This window comes from Micrasema longulum, unplaced genomic scaffold (assembly GCF_059751315.1).
Source record: "Micrasema longulum isolate JH-2025_06_02 unplaced genomic scaffold, ASM5975131v1 h1tg000725l, whole genome shotgun sequence".
NCBI lineage: Eukaryota > Metazoa > Arthropoda > Insecta > Trichoptera > Brachycentridae > Micrasema > Micrasema longulum.
In genome coordinates this window covers 119,008-139,480 of record NW_028277921.1, presented here as the reverse complement: position 1 = coordinate 139,480, position 20,473 = coordinate 119,008, and the positions used below count along the sequence as shown (strand labels likewise).

Here is a 20,473-nt window from a genome sequence, read left to right as displayed (position 1 = left end):
TTATCGAGACGTTATAGGAGCCGGCTTTGTAGTCGATCGGTAATACATACAGACGATCGTAAAGCGTATCGTCTAGGTGATTTCCAAAAGTCATGCAAAATTCATGTTCAATCGAGCATTTTTTGCTTGAATTGGGATTTATTGGAGATTACAATCGCTTTATAATCGCATATTTGAAATATAAATGAGAACTATTTTAAATGTTAATGACGTAAGGAACGCGGACTAATTGTTTGCGGTCATTCCATTGGGTTGTTTCGATCATATGATGTCGATATGATAAGTAGGTAGAACATATCAAGGTAAGATACAGATAGTACAGAAGTTAAGTATACCGTCTCGATAGATACATATAAAGATAGAGTTCATAATCGAGGCACAGGTAGATTTCTAAGTACTTTCCAGTACTTAAAGTCATATAAAAGAATGAAAATGCAACAGCGACACTTGTAAAGGTCGTAAACTTGTTAATCTAGTAATAAGGACATACAAAATAAATGTAAAACCACAAGTATCATAATTTTTATTTAAAAACGTCATTTTTTAAAATTAAAACGTACACATTGAAATGTGCACGACCAATAAAATATTCAGAAATGAACTAGTTATAATGTAAATTTTAAAAGTGACAAAATAATAATAAATAATAAAACAATGTTTTCTATGGGTAATTATAAGGAATATACTTTTTTTTCATCAAAATGATGCCCAATGAATTTTTATGGGCGATATTAAGATATTACATTAAAAAAAAGTTAATATTACAATACTCATTTATATTGTTTGTGTGTTTAATAACGACAATGCTAAATATCCAAAACGGTTTAATACAAAATGAAAACAGATTTCAAAAACCGTCATTTTAATCTATACACAAGAAAAATATTAAACTAAAGTTAACAAATAACATGCATGCAAGCAATTTAAATAACGGAGGTAAGTGAAAAAGGCATCAGAACAGAAAAAATAATTAAATATTTTTTTAACCGGGTTGTGGTCCCGAGGCCAATGTTGCGGACTCACAGATCAAAGGTCCGAGGTTCGAATCCCATTTCCCAACAGTGGATTATTTACAACTCGTTGAAAATGGCCCCAAGAATTTAAATATTTGGGTAAATCGTAGGAACGTAAATATTTATTTTTATATAAAAAATAATGCCATAAGAAGAACAACAGGTTTAAATAAACATTTCAGTGTTGTCGTATGCAAATTTAATGTAGACGACGAAGAAGAACACGATAAAACATTAAAATAAGTTTTTACAAATAAACAAAGTTTTTACTAGATGCTTTTTGACAAATAAGTACTCTGAAATGATTTAGAGCTTAAAAGGACTTAAACTTTGAATAGAATCGTTAGATAATCGCCAGGCTGTAATAGTCCTTACCGTGTAATTGAATTTCCTTGCTCAAAGTTAGGATAATTAAGACATTTTAGTTCTGAAATGCTAGAGGGTGAATTAACGCAAAGTTTATGTACAAGCTTTAAATTTCAATTGAAAATATGGTATTATACACACTATACTGTATGGTACTAAACATAATATTCAATAGATGGGGTATTATTGAAAACGTTTATGTACTTTAATAAAAGAAACCACAAAAATAATTAATAATAACAATTACATACAATGCGATTAGAAATGGAGAAAATAATATATTTTAACAAGAATTTCTATGCTTTGTGAGTCTTCGTTGAGTTAATTGCAATATACAAAGAAAGCTACGACTGTACTAAAAAAAAGTTATGTATTTTTTTGTAACAATTATTAGATACCGAAACAACCATTTCTTAAGAACAGCAAAAACCTAGTTAATTAGCAAAAAAGGCAAACAAATTTGATTTGATCAAAAGAAACGGAATCTCCCCCACAAGAAAATTCTTAGAAAAGGCATTTAGATGAAATGGGTTCAAACTTATTACGCTTTTGTTACATGAAACGAAACTTGATATGCCCTCATTTCCCCAGAACCTCGTAATGAAGTTAAAGCCGAGATAAAGAACATAAAAACGAAGAATACACAATATATATACACTATATAGGTAAAATCGGATATATGAATATTCCGAGAGTTGGATAAAAAATGAGAAAAAAAGCAACAAAAAGAGGGAAGAAAATTCTACTCGCTAACAAAGCTAGGAAACTCTTTGTTACGCGCGCTAGATACACCTACTCCCTACATTGTTTAAAAGTGACACGTGTCACTTATACGAGAGTGAAACAGACAGAAAGTGAAAATGAAGTTATTGAAATAGGAGCACGAACACTTTCATTAATACGGGTAAAATAACACGAACGTTTGGAAATATTATTTTACTAAGTTACATGCTGAATAAGTGAATAGTGGAACAAAATTACGTCGCTGAGTGTAAGCTTTTCTTCCCGGGAAGAAAAAAGGTGAACTGAGATGGATTTCTGACACTCGAAAAAAAATTTCAAACAATATTGATTTTTTCAGATTGCAAATATTTAAGTTACACAACGTAATATTTTTAAATAATTTAATTTATTAATTGTGAATAATACACAGAGGTTAACAAAAATAAATGAGTATAATGCGTGAGCAGATAAATACATCTTAATGAAATAGATGAGAAAATAAAAAAATAAAAGATAGGGGTTTATCAGCTGACATATGTCTGCCCTTAAGTAAATAATAATATTTATGTAATACTACTATTATCAGCATCACACCATTTCCCATAGCGGCAGGCAGAGCGGATAGACCGCCACACACGTCCAACCTGAGCTACATCTCTAGCTTCTTCCACTTTTATAAATCTCGTCACACATGCTCGTCAGTTGTGTTTATTTTTGACATAACCAGACTTAAGATTTTGGTTTATCCAATCATGCCACGAGTTTTTAAGTCGTCCTTGTCCTACGTTACCATAATTTTTCGCTATATTTATAAATCTGTTTTACCATTCTTTCATCATCTATTCGTTCTACATGACCGAACCATCTCAGTGATCCTTTCTTAACCCTATCAATAGTTTATATAATAGTTATACCAGTCTCAGATTTGCACTCTTGCCTGATATCATGATTCGCAACCCTGTCATACATTGATCTCGCCTTCGGTCCTATTTCAGCTTTCAGAGACAACAGCTGGAGGCGCGATGCAGAAGCCTGGGTGAAGATCTATGCGACAAGGACGACTTAAAAACACATCGGTGGTGGTTCATAAAGAACTTACACGAGAGATAGTGTCACACATGGTCAAGCTAGTGCAGGACATTGGTAAAATAAACCAAAGTAGGGCACAAAATGCCTAACACTCTTCGAGTGGAATGGAAGGCCTGTTGACTGCTGTCAACAGGCCGGCTTTTCCTGAAGAGTTTTAAGTGGTTTCCTCTCCACAAGATCAAATGCTGACAAGTTCCTGATTGGCTCACATTAGAATATCATTCCTGTTCCCAACATTTTTAGCTAAAATTGACGGTCAAATGAATGCAGAAAAATCCACTAGTTAAAATATAAAACTTGTATAATATAATAAGCAAGGTAAAAAATAACGCAACTACCATATTAAAACAACAAAAAAAATGATCTCCCACTTATTCGTCCAAGAGATCGCTTTTCGACCGCGTTTACTCTGTTTTTATCCTTCCTCAGCCAGTTCTATGTTTAACTTTAAACATGGGTATTGGTAATAAGGCTTTATTAGAAATATTCAACACGGTGGATATTATTTATAAAAAAATGATTCGATACAAGTATGTGCATCCACGAGCATAAGTAATAAGAAAAAACATATTTCTCCCAAGAATCATCGTCATAATAATATTATGTTGATTGGTTAATACAAATAAATTAATACAAGGTACAGACAAATCTATGTTTTTAATTCAAGTTTAATTCGATACTTGCGATAAGTGTAACGTTGTTTTAAAATCTCTAGTTATTATTTTATAACGACTATGAATGAAGAATCACGAACAATGGAGCTTCGCCTTTACGGAACAGGATTTAATGACCCGTGCAACTCCAACATTGCAGTTCAAATGTCATCTTCACAAAAGTATCGCGAAATGTCATGAGGCCAAGAGGAGTTAAACACCAAATCACGAATTTTCATAACGCATTCCTTAATATGTGAAATATCCATTTATAAAAAAGATCCAATTAATAGTAAAATATTATTAACAAGAAAAGCACGCAGTTAAATAGTCCTTCGTACAACATTTCAAGGCTTGAAATCTTTCAGTTGTTTTTTTCAATTCAGGGCCACTGATCTGATCGGATTCTTGTTGTAATTTTGATTTCACAGTACACATTAAAGTTTAATCTTGTTGTACCGATCACAGATCCACAGTGACTTGTTAATTTTAGAAAAAAACTATTTATTTATAATTATTTTAAGTACCAACCTACTAAAGTTCGTACTTTAACTTAACTTAGTCGTAAACCTTATTCCAGTGTGCACTCACTTAAAAGGTTGCAGAATTTCTTGCCAATAAATGTTAAGCAAACGTAAGTCCAGAGATTACTTCTCCCATTCCTTGAAAAACGCAAAAACAAGCCTATTATAGAGTGTTTAACACAATTGATCACCAAAAAATAAGACATTTATACTTTTTTCATGAACAACGTCAAATTAATTATTTTTTTATTCTATCAATTTACATGGATCAATTGACTGATTGATTTTGTGTTTATCTTGTAGAACTCCATATTTAAACTTGTAATATTAGAAATCAAACACTGATTTGAGTCTACTGAACACTTTATTTTATTTTTACAAATATAAAAAATATAAAAACAAAAATTTCGTGACAATTGTTTCGCCTTGTTAGGGCATTTTCAAACGAATGCAATAAAATAAATTGTTAAGTAGACTCAAATCAGTGTTTGATTTCTAATATTATAAGTTAACATAGATCAATTTGTCCCATCTCTATTTTTTTTGCAAAATGATGTAACCTTGTAAGAACGTCGTTAATAATTAGGTTTATTTTATTTTTATTTTAGTTTTAAAGCTGATTTTATATATTTATGTTGATTATTGTGTCAAGGATTGTATTAAAAAAAAATAACACGCCAGATACGAATGATTTTTCGTGTGTCAATATAAATAACTCTTAAGACGTCACTACAAAGTTATATCGTCACTTCTTCTGATAAATGTCATTCTTATCACTCCACTCCACAAATCCACTGTATGAGATTTCTTCGGGAATAAATGAATAAATGCATAACATCGCTGCTGTTTTCATTATTATCCATATACGTATATCGTATATGTGTATGTCATCACTGTCATAGTATTATTATATAACTTTTGATTCCATTTTCGACATGTATTATAAATTTTTATTATTTTTATTTTTCTATTATTATTTTGTATATTTTGTATATTGTTTTGATTATTTTGTATATTGTTTTGATTATTTTGTATATTGTTTTGATTATTTTGTATATTGTTTTGATTACCTGTATATTTTTTTAATATGTAAATAAATATTTTTGATTTATAAATCGAAGAGTCCCGACTTAACACGGAATTTTCTAACAAGTTGAGACATAAAAAAAATATAATTGTGTCTATGTAAAATTGTGTATTTTCTGCATTAAATAAATAAAAAATAAATAAATAAAAAAAATCAAGCTATATTTTAAGGATTATAGTAGTGTACTTTTTACCACTTTTTGTAATTTTTAAAATACATTATCAACTATAAAGCGGTACGAAAAATAACTATAATTATCATTATATATTTTAACGTATTTCAGTGTATTGTGTTGGATGTTTTATTTCTTAATTAGCGCCGAAGCAAAAACGACGGGTTAAAAATAGTAAACTGTCGTGTGAATTACGTGTATGGGAGTGAACGTAAAAAGCTTTTAGGTCACATATGCCAAGTATATTTTATTGCGCAGTGAGTATCCTTCGGAAAACATTTTCCCATATATAAACTAACGGTAAGGTCGCCATGCAAGGGAACCGCCATGTTGGGTTTATTGTAGGACCGCTGAATAAAATATATGTAGGAAATATTTAGCCAACGAGAGACCATCTGGAAATCGCTGTTTCAATGAGAAAATCAATTCATTGAAGACAATAAATTTAAAACGGAGTGCATACAATAAGTCAGATTGTTATAATACATTGTGTGAAATGGTCAACTGTAACGGATGTTCTAAAATTCACGCAAGAAGTCATTTTGATAGAAAACACAGGTTTTTAATTAAAAATTGTTTCAATAAAATAAATAAAACAACTTTGTTTTTAACCACTAATTTTTATTTTTCAACGACCGGTTTCAAAGCAAACAAGCTTCTTTGTCAAGGTTTAAGTAAGTTGCGTAAACCTTGACAAAGAAGCTTGTTTGCTTTAAAACCGGTCGGTGAAAAAAAAAATAGTGGTTAAAAACAAAGTTGTTTTATTTATTTTATTATAATGAATAACCACAAAGTTATTACTTCAAATATAAAATTTATAAAAAATAGTTTTTTTTATTGATTCATAAAGTATTCATTATAGGGTTATGTGTGTACTAGCATATCGGATAAATGGTGTCCACGGCTTGCAGTACATACGCACTTTGTCGAAATTTCGCATGACCGTATTGCATAAATGTGGCTGAATTTCGTCGATGCAGCGATCAATTTCCTCTTTCAAGGCGTAGTTAGCCGTAAGCTTATTGGCATAAATTGTATACTTCCAAAAACCTCAGAGAAAAAAAGTTCAATAGATTAAATCGCGTGAACTGGGCGGACAATTCTGATCACTAAAATGGGAAATTTCACGACCAGGAAATTAATCGCACAGTAATTGAATTGTTTTTCCAACTAAATGACACGTGGCACCGTTTCGTTGAAGCCACATTTCGTCCACACCCACATCACAAAAAACTGGATTGTCATTTCCCGATAGTGGGCACCACCAACTGTTACTGCCTGACCAGCCACATTTTCGAAGAAGAGTGGTTCGATGATGCCTCCAGCCCAAAATCCGCAATAAACTGTGAGACGTTGTGGATGCATTTGTTTCTCAACAATCGCTCGTGGATTTTCTGAACCCCGAATGCGACAATTTTGACGATTGACGAAACCAGCATGTGGAAAATGAGCCTGATAGCTGAAAATGATTTTGTTCAAAAAATCAGCATCCACTTGTTGTTTCATAATCCATTTAATGAACTTTTCGGTGTGCATGGTCCGATGCGCTTTTCCATACACAACCCTATACTGTAAACTTTATGAATAAATAAATTATTCATTTACATCTTTTAAATTAAAAACCTTTGTTTTCTACGAACATTTAAGCAACTTTAAAAATAAAATGAAAAATACACATGGCAAATGGTAAGCAAAAGGGGATCTTTCATAACATTAAGATTTTAAAATGGTAAATTTTAAGGAATTTTAGAGTAGTTATGTCCAAATTCGTTGTAATCGTCGTGCTTATATAATAAAATACACGAAGGCAGAGAAAGCTTCATAAGTCTCCGTGTGAATGAGAAAGGGTGGTGTGGGGTTTTAATCACTCTGTTTACCCTTACGGGTAAAACGTGCGATAGTGACCTATCAAATTTTGATGTAACAAAGGAAACAATAGTCTTATTTGGACTCGCATAAAATGGGAATGTTACCTATAGACATAAAAACGTCCGTAAAGGTGAAGAAATGAGACCCAATTAAAATAGATTCATTAACCAGCTAGGAAGGTTTTCGACCTTCGGTAACGAAAAAAGCTTTTTCTTCTAACAAAGCCGGAAGAGGTATAAGAGAACATGCGACGGAAAAGCGGTTTGATGTATAGGTATTTAAATATAGTTTTTCTGTCACTCTTTCGCAGATCCCTTCCCGAATACTATGCGAAAAATACGACTTTGCATGTCGGGCTGATTATGTCCAACTAAAGTGAATAAAATCGAGGTTTCGTATTACCGTTTTCCGCACCCCAAAACTGAACCGATTTGGGTTTTTTTAAAAGAAAATGCGCGCTATAAAAGTGTTTTCTATGGCTGCGAGAGCATAGCAGCGCTAGTAGGTATCAGTAGATGTTTATATTTATGTACATAAAGCAAATTGCGATTATTGCTTGCTCTGCTTGAGGTGCTAATTGCTCACTCGGCGAATAATAATGTAGGTAAATAATATGCAAGAGGCGATTGTATGAAGAGATGGGACAAGGGCAAGGTCGCAAGAACAAAATAATTAGGATACTATAGAGAATTGCGGAAATACTAGAAAAACAAGTGTGTTAGTTTAATTTACAAATTACTAATGTTCTAATTTTCTAGGCATAATTAGCTCAAATTATAATAATATTTTTCACAAAATCAAGGTTTTTTACATTAAGTACAAAACTATATCGACATGCGATATCTTTATCTTCTATGTATTGGAAGGGTATAAAATGTTGGCGTCGGTTGAGACGGCACGGTCATGCAGCGCAAGCGGGTGTTAAGTTGCGTGTTGTCAATTCCACCACAAAACGTTAAGTAAATAAATATATATTTAAGTTTGTGGTCAAACATTTTAATAAATATTAGTATTTAACAACTTACCGACTGTTTATGTATTTTTTCGTAAATACTATGTATACTACGGTGACGGCAAAGACGAAAGTGTATTTTAGTTCTACAATGTTTTGCAACGACTGGCTGCTTTCTGCATAACTACGTTCAACTTATTGCACACTGACAAATATTTCATTTTACAGTGTTTCAAAAAGTTTTATTTTGAAGTCACAAAATTTTGTATTAAAAATATCTAAATGGGGGCAAAGCAAATTAAATTTGGAGCAGCTACGATAAATAAACGAGTTTTAAACATTTTTTTTTTGGGCAATGAAGTATAAAAAAACTAATTTTTCGCGTTGACATTACGGGACAATTGATTGAAATACGCTCCAAGAGATATGTACTATCGATAAAATTGTTTAAAGTTTTGAAGAGGAAAGACAGATCAGAAATGCTTCTACGTTTAGTAAGGGAAGTTAAACTATGAAAAGAAGAAGAGTCATACGAGTCAAAATATGTAAGAGATTTACGATCCAGAAGTTTAAGGAATCTATTCTGTATTAAAAAAAGAGTAGCTCTTGTGCTTGCAGAGTGACTTACACTGTTATATTTATTTGGTAATTTGAAGATATAAGCTGTTTTGTAATATGGTGAATTTGTTTCAAATTTGTCGTGGTTTGATAGGATAATGTGCTGCTGCGGTGGTTGGTGTGTGGTTCAATGATTGCGTTGTAGGTGATTTTGCACGAACCCTTAGAAACAAATCTTCTGGTTCTTTCCAAAATCGAAAACGTTTTGTTCTCGGCAATCTTTTTCGTTTCCACGTGTTGTGATGAAATGTAAGTTTCAAGTGTACATATATAGTTTGGAAATGTTAATAATTAATATGTAATATAATGATACGAGTAATCAGATATAATTTAGTATTAGGACATTCACATATTATAATGTTGATACTATTTCAAGACCAAAGTTTGTCATCCGGGTGCTCAGACATTAGTGTTAATTAAAATTCAAATAAAAGAGTTCAGATATAATATTGTATATATAATATTTATTTTAATATAAAATTTATGTTTGAAGCACTAACTTTATGGTTATTCATTATAATAAAATAAATAAAACAACTTTGTTTTTAATCACTAACTTTTTATTAAATTTTTTTCCACCGACCGGTTTCAAAGCAAACAAGCTTCTTCGTCAAGTTTTACGTAACTAATGAATAAATTCCTACTTTATTTTTATCCTTTTTTCTACACGTGGACCCAATAAATCAAGTCTTTTTTTTCTTACAAGGGTGGTAATTTGATATCAATATTTTCGAAGCTAGACAGGAGAGGACTAAAAGAAATATTGTTTATTTGGTTATTAATTATTTTTTTCTTATTATGAATCGCTTTTTTAATTTCTATTTTTTCTTAGCAGTCTAATATTAATATTTTATTTTCAACATGAAGTACTTTTAATCCAGTGTCTTTATTGAAATTATGATTATTTTTTATCAGATGATTTGCGAATTCAGAAAAGTAATTATTATTTAAGCACCTTAGGAACTTAGAAATCTTAGAAATTAAAAAAGCGGTTCATGATAAGAAAAAAGTAATTCATAACCAAATAAACAATACTCCTTTTAGTCCTCTCCTGTCTAGCTTCGAAAATATTGATATCAAATTACCACCCTTGTAAGGAAAAAAAGACTTGATTTATTTGGTCTACGTGTAGTATTTAGTAAACATGATAAAAATAAAGTAGGAATTAATTCATTAGTTACGTAAACCTCGACGAAGAAGCTTATTTGCTTTGAAACCGGTCAATGGAAAAAAAAAATGGTGGTTAAAAACAAAGTTGTTTTATTTATTTTATTTTAATATATTCATTTAATCACTGACGTTTTGAAAATAAAAAACAGTTGAAATATTTCAAAAATATAAACGGGAAAAAAGCTGAACCTTGGACCTACTTTCATTTTATTATTAAATTTAATTTTAAATTAATGATTCTCTAGTCTAGCCTATTTATGTTTGCGCTAAATAACTAAAAATAATTAATCTATGTATATGAGTCAAGGTCAGGAAAAAATACAATTAATATATTAAAGTGATTTTGGTGCATAGGAAACAAAATCAAAACTGTCAAAATAATAAGTACATAACATGTTATGATTAACGTTAATTTGTAATATTTTAGGCGTAAAAATATGCGTTTTTATTTTTGTTTATTCATTCCTTTACCTATTTTTTTTTTAAGGAATGATGAAACGCAATATTAAATGATATGGTATTGCATGCAATAAAGTGCTCAATTACCAAGGAAAAATAACATGCGTGTGTACAAAACGAAACAAAGAGAACAGTAGAAAAATATACTTCGTTTGTGGCAGGCGTTAAGAGAATTAAGTTTAGAGTTTCAGACGAATGATGAAGCTGTTTTTATCTGCGTAACACTCGAGATATCTTAAGTATTATATAATAGTTCCTCGATAGTCTAGTACAAATCGCATTATTATGATCTAAATACAAGTGTTTCGTTAGCCATTGTGATTACTACATCACATTTCTTATTTTTTTTATTAATCAATATATTTCATAAATGGTACATGTTTTTTTTATTCTATACAAATCTACTTGTATACATCTAGTTAGTATTAAAACTGTAACTCTCCAAAAAAAGAGACTAACTCTTGTGCTTACACACTGTTATAATTGTACACTGTTATAGTTACTTTTATTAGAATTTATATAATTTTGAATTTACGAGTACTTACATGAGAAAAAAAAAGCTTAGAGGATATAACAAGAAATACAGAAAATAATACTAATTAAAATTTAATGCAGTTTTTGCACTTGTTCAAAAAATTTACTTTGAATTTATTTATTGTTATATTAGTGTTAATAGTTCATTGTAATCGATTATTGTAATTTTTGACACCTTTGAAGACAAAGCTATTTTGACCATGACTTGTGTGGAATTTAGGGATTTTAATATTATTTTAATATCCGAGTGACTTATTCATCTCAAATTCTTTCATTTTTTCTTCATTATAAATTTGTAGACGGAATTTATTTTATAGTATTTACTGTATGAATATTAAATAATTTAAAAAGAATTTCCGTGTTTAATGTTGAGAGTTTTCTTTAAAATTACTTTATTAATTCATCTTTGTACTATTTTAAGAGGGTTTAATATATTGGCATATGCACCACCCCATCCAACAAAACCATATTGTAACAAAGATTGTACAATTGAGTAATAAGCTATTAATAACTGTTAACATCAATAAATAACCCCCTTTGCAATTAACCATAGAAGTTTTATTAGTTAACTTTTTGAGTAAAACTACCTTTTTACTTAACCGATGTCCGCTCCCTAGATTAATTATCTTCAGGCCCCTTTGTCGACGGTCAACTTCTATGCCTCTCAAAAAGTTAGGGGATAAAAAGACTGCTGACGAACCATCCAGCCGTGGAGATCCAGTAAAAGCCCTCCTTCCACATACCCGAAAAACATTTAAAAGACCGAGGGTCTTCACATCGGTTTCGTTTATACAAAAAAAAAAACAACAAAAATAGAGTAACTTTGTTTTTTTTTCATAAACTACGATTTTAATTTAATTTAACTCTACTGCTTTCATTACCTCTTGCACTGTGAGTTCGGCAAATTGTATGGAAGGTTTATGCCGTGGTCTTCCAGAACCGCGAGAACCCGAACCTTGTAAAGGCGGTAAGCGTGGTAAAGCTTTTGGGAGTCACCCGCAGTAAATATAATGCCCAGTCAGCCGTATCACCCCTGCTTGGTAACCGTTGTCAACGGAGAACATAGGTGAAAATGACAAATAATATTTATGAATTTAATAAGTAGTTTATTTAATTTCTTGAAAGAAAATTTAGAGAAATATTTCACCCCTCATTTTCAAATACAGGGGTAGGTACAGTAAAAGTATCAGGGGATTATATTATCGATGTGACATCTTCATCTTCTTTTGCCGCTCCTAGCGGGGGTTGGCGACCATCATTCTGAATTCATCACGCTCCTGGGCCAGTCTAATCAGCGCTGCTGCATCTGACACACCGAACCACTGTCTGGGATTTCTGAGCCATGATGCTCTTGTCCCATACCCCGTCTGCCTCTATCTTTCTTTCCATAATAAGGTGGAGAAGGGCACACTTCTCATTGCGGAATATGTGACGAACGCCAAAATTTTTTTTTCATTTGAAAGGGTCAGTAACTCTCTCTCTTTGTTCATAATGCTTAAAACCGCTTCATTGGAGACGCGATTAGTCCATGAGATTCGAAGCATTCTTCTGCACAACTAAAGTTCGAAGGCCTCAATTTTGTTCATCGTTGAAACTTTAAGAGTCCAACCCTCCACTCCATACAGCGACACTGGCAATACATTAGCTTTTATCGCTCTCGTCCGTCTTGTGCTTAGTCTCAGATCTCAGCTGCAGAAGTTTCTTCATTTTATAGAAGGTTGATCTCGCAATTTCAATTCTGGTCTTTATTTCAGAATCCGGATTCCACTTGTAAAACGGGTAACCCGTTCTATCCCACTACCATCTATAGTAAGATGGGTGTTAATGCCTCTTCGTTTGCTGGCCACAATAGCTTTGGTTTTTAGAGGGTTCATTTTTAGTCCGAATTCCTTACATGCATTATTTACCTAGTCGACAAGTTGCTGTAGATGATAAGCAGTATCAGCTATAATGGCAGTATCATCTGCAAATCTTAAATTATTGATTGTGGTCCAGTGGCTCACGGCTCAAAGGTCCGTGGTTCGAATCCCACTCTACCCTAACTTGATTGCCATTTTCTAATAGTGAGTTATTTACGACTCGTTGAAAATGGCCATCAAAATTAAATATTTGGGTAAATCATAAGAACGCAAATATTTCTTTTAAAAATATATATATGTATATATACATGACATACCTACTGGTACCTTCCTGTATAACAAAGCACTATAACTGCAGATTTGTTAACATTGCACATACATTAATTAGAGACAGAGACACAGTTTATAGCGACACAATTAGGAACTACCCATGCCTGTGAACTTGCCCCGACTCGCTAGAAAATACGTGTTAAGTCGGTGATATTTATACTAACACATTAATTTACTCTCGTGTTTAGTTTTCGAAGCACTAAGCTTGAAATCTTTGATGCTTTTGACTATCGCCTTGGAAAGCTTATTCCTATTATAATGCTTGAGTAGCGTTCCTAGAAGCCGTTATGCAAATTCTAGTCATTAGGACAAGAACAAGTTTTGCAGGGTGTACGGATAGGTTCCTTAAGAGCGCAAGAAATCCTCTCAACATCAAAACAGTTCCAAACGACTTACTATGTTATTATATAAATTGCCTTAGCATTAATTACTGCAGAAAACTTAGAAAGATGTTATTTAGAAACTTGTTAATTAAATTTAGTTTGACAAAGTCAGCCTGCCAAAAACAGTAATGATGAAAAAGTTATCAAAATGCTTTGTGCACATTAGAGAAAAGTAATATGCATACTATTTAGATTTTTTGGTTTGTTTATTTTTCCAAAGTACAGCACGTTACAAATTTTCTACAAAATGATTTCACATTACAAAAAAAACATATTTAAAACTAAAGAAGAGACCGCGATATAGAAAAAATGCTCAAAAAGACTTTAACCTCTGATCGTGAGCCATTCCATATTTAGAATATTTTTTATTGCTCTGTAGTTATAGTACATAAATATAATATGACACAACAAGCCTATGAGGATACTAATTATATTAAGATACATAAGTTCACAAGCAAAAGGAAAAATTACCGATTTTTTTTAACAGAAAAAAAAACGAATAGGCAGAATAGACAAACTCATGCTCATGAATCAAAAAATAAAAAGTGAGAAAATAAAAACAAGATTAAAAAAAAACACCTACAAAACAAGATTTATTTGCAGTACAATCATTTTTCAAAGAAGGTGTCTATCTGTGTTTTCCATGATAATCCAAGACCTCAACAAAACCCACTTTAAACTTTACCAACGATTTTTCATTTAAATTATTGTCAATTCTTGATGGAATTCCATTGTAATGATGTAATAACTTATATTTACATTTATATTTACATATATACATATATTTACATATAAGTTATTAATTTAAAAAACACTTGGTACACTTCCACTTATTTATTTTGACCAATTAAAGCTTTCACCCTCTAATGGGCATCTTCAGACTGTTTACCAAAGATGTTATGTTTTGCAATTCCTTAGGTAGGAGATTGAAGGATTTTAGACCAACATGGAATGAGTGCCTCCGTGCGTACTTAGTTCTGCATCCTGGAATTGACAAAACACTATCGAATTTGTTACTAATCCGATTTAAATTACTGTTAAACGATTCCATATTTGTGGTGCATATTTAAGGAAATGCAATCAATATAACTTTCTAAAACTAAGGAGTCCACTACAATAGTCGATGTTTTTTGTAAATGATCTTAATTATGCGTCTCAGTGCAATGTCTACTCAGCGACTATGTGCGTACAAGACTCCTTCCCATCCAATTATACCGAATGTGATTGAAGATTGAAATAGAGCGTAATACAACATTTTCAATTTTTCTTTGGTTAAAATATTTTTTAATCTTTGGAAAACATAAGATTTTGATGATTCTGATTTTGACTGTTAATTAAGTTTTATGTTTTTTCCATTTTTAGCTTTCCCGTGAACTATTTTTTTGACACTTATTACAGACATCTACATTACATTTTAAATCAAGTGTTTTAATTGACAATTTCTATAAAAAGGCACCCGTGTTTGCAATTTTAAAAGGCAAATACATGTTTATTTCTTGATTTAAACTAAACAAAAAAAATCCAAGACAGATATTAGCTATTGCAATACTTTTTGTAGCGTCATTAAAAGTATCGGACCCAAAATTAAAGATGGTAACGATAAACTAAAGTTAGGCATTTTAATTATTTTATAATGTTATACGGGTAGGCTTATGTTACTTTGCAAATTTACAAACTAAATACATTAAAAAACGAGTAATGAAATATGTATAATATATATGTATGCACATATCAGACAAACTAAATCTAAAAACGAAGAATTCTTGAAAATTTATTCTATACATTTATTTTTTAGTGCGAAAATAGCTTCATTTTATATTTTTTTACCTGAATTTGACGCATATTAACCATTTATAATTACTATATATATGTATGTATACAGGTGTTTTTTAAACCCTGTCACATCCGAAACCATGATGATCAGTATGGGCAAGAAAACATAATAGCATATTTGAAAAAATATTTAGAACAAAGAAATTAAAAAAATATATCTATTAAAAAAAACAAATGGTTGCTTACTTCTAAGGGGAGAAGTGAGGGGAGCGCAGCGCAGTGTAAAACCCCCTTTTCCCCCTCGTTTCACCCCTGCAGAAGTAAGCAACCATTTGCTTGTTTTAATGTTTTATTTTTAAAATTTTATTCGTTCTAAAAAAATAATTTAATGTGCCAATATATCTTCTTGTTCATACTGATCATCGTGCTTTCGGATGTGACATGGTTTAAAGAACAACCTGTATATGATAAAAAATCCTTTATTTATTATAAATCAATTAAAATTTAATATAAATCTATAAATGATTTAAAAATATTAAAAAAACATTTAATCCTATTTAAATTCCAATTTTAAACACACAAATCGGATTTTAAACTAATGCAGCTGATGCCGAACTAATAATCCATTCATTTGTTGATTGTAATTCATTATTGTTGTTGAAAACATTAATATCCGGACAAATATAACAATTAAATTTTAAAACCTAAATTTCGGCATTACCAACAAACATGTTTTCTCCAGCAATCAAAAATATTAGTTTGGAGTTTGGTCAATTTATTTAATTGCATGTTAATAAGGTGGGTACTTTAAAACATTTCGAAAACAATAATTGAGCCGTTCTTGATTACGGTTTTGTAAATATTACAGTTTGCCCTTTTTTCTTTCTTATTATCATTTTAAATTGAATACTAAATATATGATTAGTAAATTTATATTTTTAAATATCACTATATAAAAAATGCAATTAAAGCTTTTTTTAGAAAATTGACATAGTAAAATGTAAAATTGAAAGTAAGAGGGTGATTGACTTAATCACTCTGTTTCTGACCCCGTGCCAAGATGCCATATATATAAATAATGTTTGTATATATTTTAATAAATAGGTATTCTACATATTCCAGACATACGGGCTACCACGTGCGATGCACGTTTTTCTATAATTACCTACTATTGCGTTCCCGGATCTGAAATGGATGTGTGAGCGATGCGCACTTTCGATTTTAATATTGTATTCAAAACTAGCTAACCCGACCCGGCAAAAGACTTTTCATCGATAAAGTGGGTCCCTAGATACTTGTTTGTCATTAAATTCCAAAACTAAAAATTGACAATATTAAAAAAAATATTGAATTTTAGTAGGTACTTGTTTATGGTTGAATTCCAAAACATAAAATGAATATTTTTTCAAATATGGCATTCTTTTTGCAAACGTCAAGCTCCGGTCGACTCACCAACAAAGGGGTGTACTTATGTAGGAATACGATTTTTTAAAATGTATTGAATTTAATATTATTTTAGTGTTACCAAAAATCCAATAAAAAGAAATAAATAGGTAAAAATTATAAGGAATTTATTGAAAGAATCTGTTTTGAGATCCACAAAAAACAAATGCTGTTTGTAAACATTTAAAAACAAACTTTTTTATACACAAAAAACAACATCTTGCCATTTTTGGCAAATGCATTCTCCTCGAATGCAACCCTGGTAGATCGATGAATAAAACATTTATGCTCTTAACTTCTTTTTTACATTTTCGATTAAAGATTTTACTGCGTGATCTACGAACACGCACAGCGCAAAGATCCATATTTTTCTGAAAACCGCACGTAAATCGGTTAAGCGGTTTAGAAGGAGTACGGTGACATCACACGTACAGAGGAATTATATGTATAAAGATAATGACTATTTCGGTGGGTTCATAACTATTCAAGTTTTAAATACCTGCGTAATAAGCCAGATTTAAGGTATTAAACTTAATTTAATCCGAACGAAGGACATGGAATGCAATGCAAAGAATTTAAATAATACATCTGATTTTTTTTTTACAAAACCAACTATATATTTTACTTTTTATCACCAGACAATAAAAGATATTCTTAAAGACAATCAACAAAAAGAAATCATTCCCTTCTATCTACCGAGGTACATTATGCATACGTAACCTTCCAAACATACCTCACATGACGGTATCACATTCTTTCTAAACACAGATATTACCAATAATATTAATACACCACGATAACATTTTACTACTCAGATGTCGTTCATATAGGTAAGTTTTACTAAAATGAAAAATATATACAACCCTCACTGTGTATCGCTCACCGTATCTAAATAGTAAAGTCTTCACAAACAAATTACAAGAATTTATTAGAGATACTGTTTTTTGGGAAACATTGGGTTTTCATTTGGTCTTTTAGATTAATTTTTTTCTTATATTAAAATATTTATTCTGTGTATTTTTTTTATGTACGTGCTGTAACATAAAACTGATAAAATCATGTTTACCCACGCACAGGCTATGCTTATATGGGATTTTTTTTCTAATTATTTGATTATGTTTTATGTCAGTGCTGTAAGAAAAAATTGTCAATAAACTTAAAATTCGAAAAAACAAAAAATTCGATTAAGAAGACGTACTTTACGCGTGAAACAATTCAATGAGAATGCACACATAAAATAAACATAATTTTTATACAGTATCGCCTAGTTTGAGTAATACATTATATCAAAATTATACACAAGAGTGTTTAATTAAGAAATATATTCAAACACCCCCATAATTCTCTTGAAATAGTTCAAAAAAATTACAACGGTAGATAAATTTTAAACTTAGAATCAGTCATGAATTTTTAAATTACGATATTTTACTAAAAACATTAAATTTGTTAAAACTTAACGATAGAAGAAAAATTACAGACCTTTTAAATTTATTCAAAATTGTAAATTCAATATGAGATTGCCCTGAACTTATATCTCTCATCAACTTCAGGGTGCCTGGAAGAATGACTAGACAGGTGCCACCGTTTTGTAGCAACAATTCACGGACAGTGTATACTTGTAACGCCGTATTTAACAGACTTCACGAACTCGGCAATAGTTATTCCCACGTATCTGATATATTTAGTGTAGGGTATTGTTCCTATAGAACAAACCTTTTGAACTTTTTCAAAGATGGTGAATGGTAATTACATTTATTTATTCATGCATTTCATTATATACACAGTTTATTGTTCACTTTGCCCAGCTGTATGAAACAGAACTTATAATTTTCATGTTGTATAACTGTAGAATGTTTTATTATTTAAACTTTCTACTGAATATGCTGTGTAATTTTAGGTTAATTTTATAAATATAAATCTTGTATAATTTTTAGGTTTAATTTTTTTTATATAAATCTTGGGTATAAGGAAATTTATGTTAAAAAAAAATATATATTAAGCCAAATATGTAGGTATTATAAATGTTTGTAAAAGGCAGATTTGCCGTTTATGTTAGTAAAATAAAATAAATATGTCAAGTATTATACTCATTTTGTAACGTTATACTTGTTTTACAGATGATACAGAAAATTGGGTTTTGCGTATTGCGAACCAGTTTTTTATTTGCTGGTCCATATGACACGGCCTTAACCTTCCAATTGCCTTGAACGAGGTGTCTCAAGGTGAATCCAATGCAACCCGCTTTACCAGGGTGTTTGAGTACAAGTGTGACGAGGTTGCACTTACGTGAACAGATTGATAACGTGTTATTTACCCTTATCAGCACATAACGGTGCAATTTTTCGAGCGGGCAGATGATCAGCATAATTTATTTCTTTAGAATTGCACATTACATAAACTTACTTGGTAATGTATAGAGCTCCGCACTGGCATTTTTTTTGCAGCAAATCTCGATCAACTGTTAAGGTGAAAGTAAGGCGATCAGTCTTACGGTTCAAGTGCCAGTCCAGAAATAATGAAATACATACGGCCGTTTACATGAACACCATTGGAATAAATATTTAGGGACCTTTTCAGGAATCAAACCCGGGACTTTAAAAATGATATGCGAACGCGCTTACTGCTACAATACGGGGCGGACTTATCGCCACTCGATTTCCCTTTTCAGGATTTTTATCTGAGAGTAACCATCGAGTCAAAAATACTCGTCCAGAATTCGGGTTCTATTTCAGACACAGAACTGTATTATTTATCCGTCCGGCATGAAAACAATATTAATGCAGGGAGAATATAAAGTATCTACTGTAAAAAATAACTTTTTTTAAAAATAATAATTTTGTGTCAACCTTGTTAATTAAATGCTACTTTATACACAGTAGTCACATGCGCTAACCACTGCACGTGGGAGACATACCATTATTTGCTCGGCGTTTTAAACCTAACTTTTCATTTTAAAGTCTATGACACAATCGTGGGTAGTAGTTACCAAAGTGCGTGATCAAATAAGCGAGGAGAAAAGGTGCGAAGGTGTGTACTTCGAATTCTGCAATGTCCTTCCGGTAAAACAACTGTTTGTAAAATTAATTTTGCCCAACATAATATAGGAGAAATACATCGGATAATTAACACTAAACTATCACACCAAAATCGTTCAATAAAATTTTCTTTAAAATATTTCGCATGTGAGAACATCTAGCAACAAAGTAAAAATACCTAAGTCTAAAAAAACATACCCACCGAACGTAAGAACCGAATTTTCTATTGTATATTTTTAATGTACTTTTATCCATCATCTAATAAAAAAAATATATTTATAAGATCAATAGGCTTGATGTTCTCTCGAATGTGAATTTGTGGTACCTTTGACAATTAGAGCTTCGCTGAATTACGAATGTTTTAAAGCGAACTAATGAGAAAATAATAAAGAAAAAAAGGGTCAAGTCAAATATTTTTAAC

At 31.1% G+C, this 20,473-nt stretch overlaps 2 protein-coding genes across 2 annotated transcripts in view; one reads left to right on the top strand and one right to left on the bottom strand.

Annotated features, from left to right (window-relative positions):
- LOC148279387 (uncharacterized) overlaps window positions 1-20,473 on the bottom strand; it is a 109,388-nt gene that overhangs the window by 56,834 nt on the left and 32,081 nt on the right. The window lies entirely within an intron of this gene.
- Window positions 19,988-20,473, top strand: part of LOC148279386 (calaxin-like) — a 66,539-nt gene continuing 66,053 nt past the window's right edge. Inside the window, exon 1 of the mRNA XM_088229957.1 lies at window positions 19,988-20,076. The gene's annotated coding sequence lies outside the window, so the exon portion shown is untranslated. The remainder of the gene's footprint in view (window positions 20,077-20,473) is intronic.